We start from the raw sequence: 12,729 nt of genomic DNA on the forward strand, positions 1-12,729 counted from the left end.
GGGCTATAGCCCATATCGTACGGCATACTATTGCGCGCCGTTTTTCATCATTTTTGAAGATTTGAAAAAAATGACGAAATGACAAAAACGATGGGTTATAGCCCATGTTTTTTGAAATTTTGAAAAAAAAAGTTAGCCTCGTTTCTCATCATTTTGGACCGTGGGCTATAGCCCATATCGTACGGCATACTATAGCGCGCCGTTTTTCATCATTTTTGAAGATTTGAAAAAAATGACGAAATGACAAAAACGATGGGTTATAGCCCATGTTTTTTGAAATTTTGAAAAAAAAGGTTAGCCTCGTTTCTCATCATTTTGGACCGTGGGCTATAGCCCATATCGTACGGCATACTATAGCGCGCAGTTTTTCATCATTTTTGAAGATTTGAAAAAAATGAAAAAATGACAAAAACGATGGGTTATAGCCCATGTTTTTTGAAATTTTGAAAAAAAAAGTTAGCCTCGTTTCTCATCATTTTGGACCATGGGCTATAGCCCATATCGTACGGCATACTATAGCGCGCCGTTTTTCATCATTTTTGAAGATTTGAAAAAAATGACGAAATGACAAAAACGATGGGTTATAGCCCATGTTTTTTGAAATTTTGAAAAAAAAAGTTAGCCTCGTTTCTCATCATTTTGGACCGTGGGCTATAGCCCATATCGTACGGCATACTATAGCGCGCAGTTTTTCATCATTTTTGAAGATTTGAAAAAAATTAAAAAATGACAAAAACGATGGGTTATAGCCCATGTTTTTTGAAATTTTGAAAAAAAAAGTTAGCCTCGTTTCTCATCATTTTGGACCATGGGCTATAGCCCATATCGTACGGCATACTATTGCGCGCCGTTTTTCATCATTTTTGAAGATTTGAAAAAAATGACGAAATGACAAAAACGATGGGTTATAGCCCATGTTTTTTGAAATTTTGAAAAAAAAAGTTAGCCTCGTTTCTCATCATTTTGGACCGTGGGCTATAGCCCATATCGTACGGCATACTATAGCGCGCCGTTTTTCATCATTTTTGAAGATTTGAAAAAAATGACGAAATGACAAAAACGATGGGTTATAGCCCATGTTTTTTGAAATTTTGAAAAAAAAGGTTAGCCTCGTTTCTCATCATTTTGGACCGTGGGCTATAGCCCATATCGTACGGCATACTATAGCGCGCAGTTTTTCATCATTTTTGAAGATTTGAAAAAAATGAAAAAATGACAAAAACGATGGGTTATAGCCCATGTTTTTTGAAATTTTGAAAAAAAAAGTTAGCCTCGTTTCTCATCATTTTGGACCATGGGCTATAGCCCATATCGTACGGCATACTATAGCGCGCCGTTTTTCATCATTTTTGAAGATTTGAAAAAAATGACGAAATGACAAAAACGATGGGTTATAGCCCATGTTTTTTGAAATTTTGAAAAAAAAAGTTAGCCTCGTTTCTCATCATTTTGGACCGTGGGCTATAGCCCATATCGTACGGCATACTATAGCGCGCCGTTTTTCATCATTTTTGAAGATTTGAAAAAATGACGAAATGACAAAAACGATGGGTTATAGCCCATGTTTTTTGAAATGTTGAAAAAAAAAGTTAGCCTCGTTTCTCATCATTTTGGACCGTGGGCTATAGCCCATATCGTACGGCATACTATAGCGCGCAGTTTTTCATCATTTTTGAAGATTTGAAAAAAATGACGAAATGACAAAAACGATGGGTTATAGCCCATGTTTTTTGAAATTTTGAAAAAAAAGGTTAGCCTCGTTTCTCATCATTTTGGACCGTGGGCTATAGCCCATATCGTACGGCATACTATAGCGCGCAGTTTTTCATCATTTTTGAAGATTTGAAAAAAATGAAAAAATGACAAAAACGATGGGTTATAGCCCATGTTTTTTGAAATTTTGAAAAAAAAAGTTAGCCTCGTTTCTCATCATTTTGGACCATGGGCTATAGCCCATATCGTACGGCATACTATAGCGCGCAGTTTTTCATCATTTTTGAAGATTTGAAAAAAATGACGAAATGACAAAAACGATGGGTTATAGCCCATGTTTTTTGAAATTTTGAAAAAAAAGGTTAGCCTCGTTTCTCATCATTTTGGACCGTGGGCTATAGCCCATATCGTACGGCATACTATAGCGCGCAGTTTTTCATCATTTTTGAAGATTTGAAAAAAATGAAAAAATGACAAAAACGATGGGTTATAGCCCATGTTTTTTGAAATTTTGAAAAAAAAAGTTAGCCTCGTTTCTCATCATTTTGGACCATGGGCTATAGCCCATATCGTACGGCATACTATAGCGCGCCGTTTTTCATCATTTTTGAAGATTTGAAAAAAATGACGAAATGACAAAAACGATGGGTTATAGCCCATGTTTTTTGAAATTTTGAAAAAAAAAGTTAGCCTCGTTTCTCATCATTTTGGACCGTGGGCTATAGCCCATATCGTACGGCATACTATAGCGCGCCGTTTTTCATCATTTTTGAAGATTTGAAAAAAATGACGAAATGACAAAAACGATGGGTTATAGCCCATGTTTTTTGAAATTTTGAAAAAAAAAGTTAGCCTCGTTTCTCATCATTTTGGACCGTGGGCTATAGCCCATATCGTACGGCATACTATAGCGCGCAGTTTTTCATCATTTTTGAAGATTTGAAAAAAATGAAAAAATGACAAAAACGATGGGTTATAGCCCATGTTTTTTGAAATTTTGAAAAAAAAAGTTAGCCTCGTTTCTCATCATTTTGGACCGTGGGCTATAGCCCATATCGTACGGCATACTATAGCGCGCCGTTTTTCATCATTTTTGAAGATTTGAAAAAAAATTAAAAATGACAAAAACGATGGGTTATAGCCCATGTTTTTTGAAATTTTGAAAAAAAAAGTTAGCCTCGTTTCTCATCATTTTGGACCATGGGCTATAGCCCATATCGTACGGCATACTATAGCGCGCCGTTTTTCATCATTTTTGAAGATTTGAAAAAAATGACGAAATGACAAAAACGATGGGTTATAGCCCATGTTTTTTGAAATTTTGAAAAAAAAAGTTAGCCTCGTTTCTCATCATTTTGGACCGTGGGCTATAGCCCATATCGTACGGCATACTATAGCGCGCCGTTTTTCATCATTTTTGAAGATTTGAAAAAAATGACGAAATGACAAAAACGATGGGTTATAGCCCATGTTTTTTGAAATTTTGAAAAAAAAAGTTAGCCTCGTTTCTCATCATTTTGGACCGTGGGCTATAGCCCATATCGTACGGCATACTATAGCGCGCAGTTTTTCATCATTTTTGAAGATTTGAAAAAAATGAAAAAATGACAAAAACGATGGGTTATAGCCCATGTTTTTTGAAATTTTGAAAAAAAAAGTTAGCCTCGTTTCTCATCATTTTGGACCGTGGGCTATAGCCCATATCGTACGGCATACTATAGCGCGCCGTTTTTCATCATTTTTGAAGATTTGAAAAAAAATTAAAAATGACAAAAACGATGGGTTATAGCCCATGTTTTTTGAAATTTTGAAAAAAAAAGTTAGCCTCGTTTCTCATCATTTTGGACCATGGGCTATAGCCCATATCGTACGGCATACTATAGCGCGCCGTTTTTCATCATTTTTGAAGATTTGAAAAAAATGACGAAATGACAAAAACGATGGGTTATAGCCATAGAGTATTAAAAGGATAGAGACTAAACTAACGCGAAGCTCCGCCCCCTCTGCTATTCATGTCAGTGGAAGTTGCTCAGTGGCGTTTTGAAGCACCCGGAAGGCTGCCGGAAGTACCGTCTTTTCGCTGATTCAGCATTTCACCGAGGTGCACTCTGGGTGTACTTCCGCATTTGGACACCAAAATTTGGTGTCCAAATGCGGAAGTGCACCCAGAGTGCACCTGGGCTTTACATTGGGCGCTCGGCTGCACGGGGTTTCCTCGTCAAGAATCCACGGGTCCGCCTGCAGTCCTTCCTCTTACCACTAGGGACCAGCGCTTCAACATTGGAGTGCATAGCTGGCCCCTTGGTTATAGCCCATGTTTTTTGAAATTTTGAAAAAAAAAGTTAGCCTCGTTTCTCATCATTTTGGACCGTGGGCTATAGCCCATATCGTACGGCATACTATAGCGCGCCGTTTTTCATCATTTTTGAAGATTTGAAAAAAATGACGAAATGACAAAAACGATGGGTTATAGCCCATGTTTTTTGAAATTTTGAAAAAAAAAGTTAGCCTCGTTTCTCATCATTTTGGACCGTGGGCTATAGCCCATATCGTACGGCATACTATAGCGCGCAGTTTTTCATCATTTTTGAAGATTTGAAAAAAATGAAAAAATGACAAAAACGATGGGTTATAGCCCATGTTTTTTGAAATTTTGAAAAAAAAAAGTTAGCCTCGTTTCTCATCATTTTGGACCATGGGCTATAGCCCATATCGTACGGCATACTATAGCGCGCCGTTTTTCATCATTTTTGAAGATTTGAAAAAAATTACGAAATGACAAAAACGATGGGTTATAGCCCATGTTTTTTGAAATTTTGAAAAAAAAGTTAGCCTCGTTTCTCATCATTTTGGACCGTGGGCTATAGCCCATATCGTACGGCATACTATAGCGCGCAGTTTTTCATCATTTTTTAAGATTTGAAAAAATTTACGAAATGACAAAAACGATGGGTTATAGCCCATGTTTTTTGAAATTTTGAAAAAAAAAGTTAGCCTCGTTTCTCATCATTTTGGACCGTGGGCTATAGCCCATATCGTACGGCATACTATAGCGCGCCGTTTTTCATCATTTTTTAAGATTTGAAAAAAATTACGAAATGACAAAAACGATGGGTTATAGCCCATGTTTTTTGAAATTTTGAAAAAAAGAAGTTAGCCTCGTTTCTCATCATTTTGGACCGTGGGCTATAGCCCATATCGTACGGCATACTATAGCGCGCCGTTTTTCATCATTTTTGAAGATTTGAAAAAAATGACGAAATGACAAAAACGATGGGTTATAGCCCATGTTTTTTGAAATGTTGAAAAAAAAAGTTAGCCTCGTTTCTCATCATTTTGGACCGTGGGCTATAGCCCATATCGTACGGCATACTATAGCGCCCCGTTTTTCATCATTTTTGAAGATTTGAAAAAAATGACGAAATGACAAAAACGATGGGTTATAGCCCATGTTTTTTGAAATGTTGAAAAAAAAAGTTAGCCTCGTTTCTCATCATTTTGGACCGTGGGCTATAGCCCATATCGTACGGCATACTATAGCGCGCCGTTTTTCATCATTTTTGAAGATTTGAAAAAAATTACGAAATGACAAAAACGATGGGTTATAGCCCATGTTTTTTGAAATTTTGAAAAAAAAGTTAGCCTCGTTTCTCATCATTTTGGACCGTGGGCTATAGCCCATATCGTACGGCATACTATAGCGCGCAGTTTTTCATCATTTTTTAAGATTTGAAAAAATTTACGAAATGACAAAAACGATGGGTTATAGCCCATGTTTTTTGAAATTTTGAAAAAAAAAGTTAGCCTCGTTTCTCATCATTTTGGACCGTGGGCTATAGCCCATATCGTACGGCATACTATAGCGCGCCGTTTTTCATCATTTTTTAAGATTTGAAAAAAATTACGAAATGACAAAAACGATGGGTTATAGCCCATGTTTTTTGAAATTTTGAAAAAAAGAAGTTAGCCTCGTTTCTCATCATTTTGGACCGTGGGCTATAGCCCATATCGTACGGCATACTATAGCGCGCCGTTTTTCATCATTTTTGAAGATTTGAAAAAAATGACGAAATGACAAAAACGATGGGTTATAGCCCATGTTTTTTGAAATGTTGAAAAAAAAAGTTAGCCTCGTTTCTCATCATTTTGGACCGTGGGCTATAGCCCATATCGTACGGCATACTATAGCGCCCCGTTTTTCATCATTTTTGAAGATTTGAAAAAAATGACGAAATGACAAAAACGATGGGTTATAGCCCATGTTTTTTGAAATGTTGAAAAAAAAAGTTAGCCTCGTTTCTCATCATTTTGGACCGTGGGCTATAGCCCATATCGTACGGCATACTATAGCGCGCCGTTTTTCATCATTTTTGAAGATTTGAAAAAAATGACGAAATGACAAAAACGATGGGTTATAGCCCATGTTTTTTGAAATGTTGAAAAAAAAAGTTAGCCTCGTTTCTCATCATTTTGGACCGTGGGCTATAGCCCATATCGTACGGCATACTATAGCGCGCCGTTTTTCATCATTTTTGAAGATTTGAAAAAAATGACGAAATGACAAAAACGATGGGTTATAGCCCATGTTTTTTGAAATGTTGAAAAAAAAAGTTAGCCTCGTTTCTCATCATTTTGGACCGTGGGCTATAGCCCATATCGTACGGCATACTATAGCGCGCCGTTTTTCATCATTTTTGAAGATTTGAAAAAAATGACGAAATGACAAAAACGATGGGTTATAGCCCATGTTTTTTGAAATTTTGAAAAAAAAAGTTAGCCTCGTTTCTCATCATTTTGGACCGTGGGCTATAGCCCATATCGTACGGCATACTATAGCGCGCCGTTTTTCATCATTTTTGAAGATTTGAAAAAAATTACGAAATGACAAAAACGATGGGTTATAGCCCATGTTTTTTGAAATTTTGAAAAAAAAAGTTAGCCTCGTTTCTCATCATTTTGGACCTTGGGCTATAGCCCATATCGTACGGCATACTATAGCGCGCATTTTTTCATCATTTTTGAAGATTTGAAAAAAATTAAAAAATGACAAAAACGATGGGTTATAGCCCATGTTTTTTGAAATTTTGAAAAAAAAAGTTAGCCTCGTTTCTCATCATTTTGGACCGTGGGCTATAGCCCATATCGTACGGCATACTATAGCGCGCCGTTTTTCATCATTTTTGAAGATTTGAAAAAATGACGAAATGACAAAAACGATGGGTTATAGCCCATGTTTTTTGAAATTTTGAAAAAAAAAGTTAGCCTCGTTTCTCATCATTTTGGACCGTGGGCTATAGCCCATATCGTACGGCATACTATAGCGCGCCGTTTTTCATCATTTTTGAAGATTTGAAAAAAATTACGAAATGACAAAAACGATGGGTTATAGCCCATGTTTTTTGAAATTTTGAAAAAAAAAGTTAGCCTCGTTTCTCATCATTTTGGACCGTGGGCTATAGCCCATATCGTACGGCATACTATAGCGCGCCGTTTTTCATCATTTTTGAAGATTTGAAAAAAATGACGAAATGACAAAAACGATGGGTTATAGCCCATGTTTTTTGAAATTTTGAAAAAAAAAGTTAGCCTCGTTTCTCATCATTTTGGACCATGGGCTATAGCCCATATCGTACGGCATACTATTGCGCGCCGTTTTTCATCATTTTTGAAGATTTGAAAAAAATGACGAAATGACAAAAACGATGGGTTATAGCCCATGTTTTTTGAAATTTTGAAAAAAAAAGTTAGCCTAGTTTCTCATCATTTTGGACCGTGGGCTATAGCCCATATCGTACGGCATACTATAGCGCGCCGTTTTTCATCATTTTTGAAGATTTGAAAAAAATGACGAAAAGACAAAAACGATGGGTTATAGCCCATGTTTTTTGAAATTTTGAAAAAAAAGGTTAGCCTCGTTTCTCATCATTTTGGACCGTGGGCTATAGCCCATATCGTACGGCATACTATAGCGCGCAGTTTTTCATCATTTTTGAAGATTTGAAAAAAATGAAAAAATGACAAAAACGATGGGTTATAGCCCATGTTTTTTGAAATTTTGAAAAAAAAAGTTAGCCTCGTTTCTCATCATTTTGGACCATGGGCTATAGCCCATATCGTACGGCATACTATAGCGCGCCGTTTTTCATCATTTTTGAAGATTTGAAAAAAATGACGAAATGACAAAAACGATGGGTTATAGCCCATGTTTTTTGAAATTTTGAAAAAAAAAGTTAGCCTCGTTTCTCATCATTTTGGACCGTGGGCTATAGCCCATATCGTACGGCATACTATAGCGCGCCGTTTTTCATCATTTTTGAAGATTTGAAAAAATGACGAAATGACAAAAACGATGGGTTATAGCCCATGTTTTTTGAAATGTTGAAAAAAAAAGTTAGCCTCGTTTCTCATCATTTTGGACCGTGGGCTATAGCCCATATCGTACGGCATACTATAGCGCGCAGTTTTTCATCATTTTTGAAGATTTGAAAAAAATGAAAAAATGACAAAAACGATGGGTTATAGCCCATGTTTTTTGAAATTTTGAAAAAAAAAAGTTAGCCTCGTTTCTCATCATTTTGGACCATGGGCTATAGCCCATATCGTACGGCATACTATAGCGCGCCGTTTTTCATCATTTTTGAAGATTTGAAAAAAATGACGAAATGACAAAAACGATGGGTTATAGCCCATGTTTTTTGAAATTTTGAAAAAAAAGGTTAGCCTCGTTTCTCATCATTTTGGACCGTGGGCTATAGCCCATATCGTACGGCATACTATAGCGCGCAGTTTTTCATCATTTTTGAAGATTTGAAAAAAATGAAAAAATGACAAAAACGATGGGTTATAGCCCATGTTTTTTGAAATTTTGAAAAAAAAAGTTAGCCTCGTTTCTCATCATTTTGGACCGTGGGCTATAGCCCATATCGTACGGCATACTATAGCGCGCCGTTTTTCATCATTTTTGAAGATTTGAAAAAATGACGAAATGACAAAAACGATGGGTTATAGCCCATGTTTTTTGAAATGTTGAAAAAAAAAGTTAGCCTCGTTTCTCATCATTTTGGACCGTGGGCTATAGCCCATATCGTACGGCATACTATAGCGCGCAGTTTTTCATCATTTTTGAAGATTTGAAAAAAATGAAAAAATGACAATAACGATGGGTTATAGCCCATGTTTTTTGAAATTTTGAAAAAAAAAGTTAGCCTCGTTTCTCATCATTTTGGACCATGGGCTATAGCCCATATCGTACGGCATACTATAGCGCGCCGTTTTTCATCATTTTTGAAGATTTGAAAAAAATGACGAAATGACAAAAACGATGGGTTATAGCCCATGTTTTTTGAAATTTTGAAAAAAAAAGTTAGCCTCGTTTCTCATCATTTTGGACCGTGGGCTATAGCCCATATCGTACGGCATACTATAGCGCGCCGTTTTTCATCATTTTTGAAGATTTGAAAAAATGACGAAATGACAAAAACGATGGGTTATAGCCCATGTTTTTTGAAATGTTGAAAAAAAAAGTTAGCCTCGTTTCTCATCATTTTGGACCGTGGGCTATAGCCCATATCGTACGGCATACTATAGCGCGCAGTTTTTCATCATTTTTGAAGATTTGAAAAAAATGAAAAAATGACAAAAACGATGGGTTATAGCCCATGTTTTTTGAAATTTTGAAAAAAAAAGTTAGCCTCGTTTCTCATCATTTTGGACCATGGGCTATAGCCCATATCGTACGGCATACTATAGCGCGCCGTTTTTCATCATTTTTGAAGATTTGAAAAAAATGACGAAATGACAAAAACGATGGGTTATAGCCCATGTTTTTTGAAATTTTGAAAAAAAAAGTTAGCCTCGTTTCTCATCATTTTGGACCGTGGGCTATAGCCCATATCGTACGGCATACTATAGCGCGCCGTTTTTCATCATTTTTGAAGATTTGAAAAAATGACGAAATGACAAAAACGATGGGTTATAGCCCATGTTTTTTGAAATTTTGAAAAAAAAAGTTAGCCTCGTTTCTCATCATTTTGGACCGTGGGCTATAGCCCATATCGTACGGCATACTATAGCGCGCCGTTTTTCATCATTTTTGAAGATTTGAAAAAATGACGAAATGACAAAAACGATGGGTTATAGCCATAGACTGTAAAAAATATGGACAAAGCGTTCCGCGGGTCTAACATGAACTTAAAATGAAGCCTGTCAGTCCTTGTATTGTAAGTCGCCATCTTTCTAGATCCGTTTTGGCCCAGCTGGCCATTGGCTGGCCCAGACAACGAGGCGGGACTTCCCCCCTTCTTCTTCGTTGGTTTTTATTTTGACTCGAGTGGGAGGGGGATCCCGTTCATAGACTGTAACGGTAGCCACGCCCCTCAGAACATGCGCGACTTTATGGTCATTTTTTTAATAAATGGGACCATAATTTTCCAAAAAGAATATTATGACATTAGAAATGAGACTTTAAACTAGTGACTGGAAGAAAAAAGTATTCATGACCATGTTTATTAAGGTAATACAGTCTAGGTGAAGTTGGGCCAAAATACATGGACTTCTATGGGGCTATGGGTTTTTCTGAGCCCAGTGAGAGCGCCACAACAGGCCATTATATGAACTTTCATTTCCTTAGTGGCTTCACAAAATATCCGTCTGACTGCCCCCCTGGTTATAGCCCATGTTTTTTGAAATTTTGAAAAAAAAAGTTAGCCTCGTTTCTCATCATTTTGGACCGTGGGCTATAGCCCATATCGTACGGCATACTATAGCGCGCCGTTTTTCATCATTTTTGAAGATTTGAAAAAAATTACGAAATGACAAAAACGATGGGTTATAGCCCATGTTTTTTGAAATTTTGAAAAAAAAAGTTAGCCTCGTTTCTCATCATTTTGGACCGTGGGCTATAGCCCATATCGTACGGCATACTATAGCGCGCAGTTTTTCATCATTTTTGAAGATTTGAAAAAAATGACGAAATGACAAAAACGATGGGTTATAGCCCATGTTTTTTGAAATTTTGAAAAAAAAGGTTAGCCTCGTTTCTCATCATTTTGGACCGTGGGCTATAGCCCATATCGTACGGCATACTATAGCGCGCAGTTTTTCATCATTTTTGAAGATTTGAAAAAAATGAAAAAATGACAAAAACGATGGGTTATAGCCCATGTTTTTTGAAATTTTGAAAAAAAAAGTTAGCCTCGTTTCTCATCATTTTGGACCATGGGCTATAGCCCATATCGTACGGCATACTATTGCGCGCCGTTTTTCATCATTTTTGAAGATTTGAAAAAAATGACGAAATGACAAAAACGATGGGTTATAGCCCATGTTTTTTGAAATTTTGAAAAAAAAAGTTAGCCTAGTTTCTCATCATTTTGGACCGTGGGCTATAGCCCATATCGTACGGCATACTATAGCGCGCCGTTTTTCATCATTTTTGAAGATTTGAAAAAAATGACGAAATGACAAAAACGATGGGTTATAGCCCATGTTTTTTGAAATTTTGAAAAAAAAGGTTAGCCTCGTTTCTCATCATTTTGGACCGTGGGCTATAGCCCATATCGTACGGCATACTATAGCGCGCAGTTTTTCATCATTTTTGAAGATTTGAAAAAAATGAAAAAATGACAAAAACGATGGGTTATAGCCCATGTTTTTTGAAATTTTGAAAAAAAAAGTTAGCCTCGTTTCTCATCATTTTGGACCATGGGCTATAGCCCATATCGTACGGCATACTATAGCGCGCCGTTTTTCATCATTTTTGAAGATTTGAAAAAAATGACGAAATGACAAAAACGATGGGTTATAGCCCATGTTTTTTGAAATTTTGAAAAAAAAAGTTAGCCTCGTTTCTCATCATTTTGGACCGTGGGCTATAGCCCATATCGTACGGCATACTATAGCGCGCCGTTTTTCATCATTTTTGAAGATTTGAAAAAATGACGAAATGACAAAAACGATGGGTTATAGCCCATGTTTTTTGAAATGTTGAAAAAAAAAGTTAGCCTCGTTTCTCATCATTTTGGACCGTGGGCTATAGCCCATATCGTACGGCATACTATAGCGCGCAGTTTTTCATCATTTTTGAAGATTTGAAAAAAATGAAAAAATGACAAAAACGATGGGTTATAGCCCATGTTTTTTGAAATTTTGAAAAAAAAAAGTTAGCCTCGTTTCTCATCATTTTGGACCATGGGCTATAGCCCATATCGTACGGCATACTATAGCGCGCCGTTTTTCATCATTTTTGAAGATTTGAAAAAAATGACGAAATGACAAAAACGATGGGTTATAGCCCATGTTTTTTGAAATTTTGAAAAAAAAGGTTAGCCTCGTTTCTCATCATTTTGGACCGTGGGCTATAGCCCATATCGTACGGCATACTATAGCGCGCAGTTTTTCATCATTTTTGAAGATTTGAAAAAAATGAAAAAATGACAAAAACGATGGGTTATAGCCCATGTTTTTTGAAATTTTGAAAAAAAAAGTTAGCCTCGTTTCTCATCATTTTGGACCATGGGCTATAGCCCATATCGTACGGCATACTATAGCGCGCCGTTTTTCATCATTTTTGAAGATTTGAAAAAAATGACGAAATGACAAAAACGATGGGTTATAGCCCATGTTTTTTGAAATTTTGAAAAAAAAGGTTAGCCTCGTTTCTCATCATTTTGGACCGTGGGCTATAGCCCATATCGTACGGCATACTATAGCGCGCCGTTTTTCATCATTTTTGAAGATTTGAAAAAATGACGAAATGACAAAAACGATGGGTTATAGCCCATGTTTTTTGAAATGTTGAAAAAAAAAGTTAGCCTCGTTTCTCATCATTTTGGACCGTGGGCTATAGCCCATATCGTACGGCATACTATAGCGCGCAGTTTTTCATCATTTTTGAAGATTTGAAAAAAATGAAAAAATGACAAAAACGATGGGTTATAGCCCATGTTTTTTGAAATTTTGAAAAAAAAAGTTAGCCTCGTTTCTCATCATTTTGGACCATGGGCTATAGCCCATATC

The sequence above is a fragment of the Protomyctophum bolini genome (assembly GCF_963924005.1).
Source record: "Protomyctophum bolini genome assembly, chromosome: 17".
Taxonomy (NCBI): domain Eukaryota; kingdom Metazoa; phylum Chordata; class Actinopteri; order Myctophiformes; family Myctophidae; genus Protomyctophum; species Protomyctophum bolini.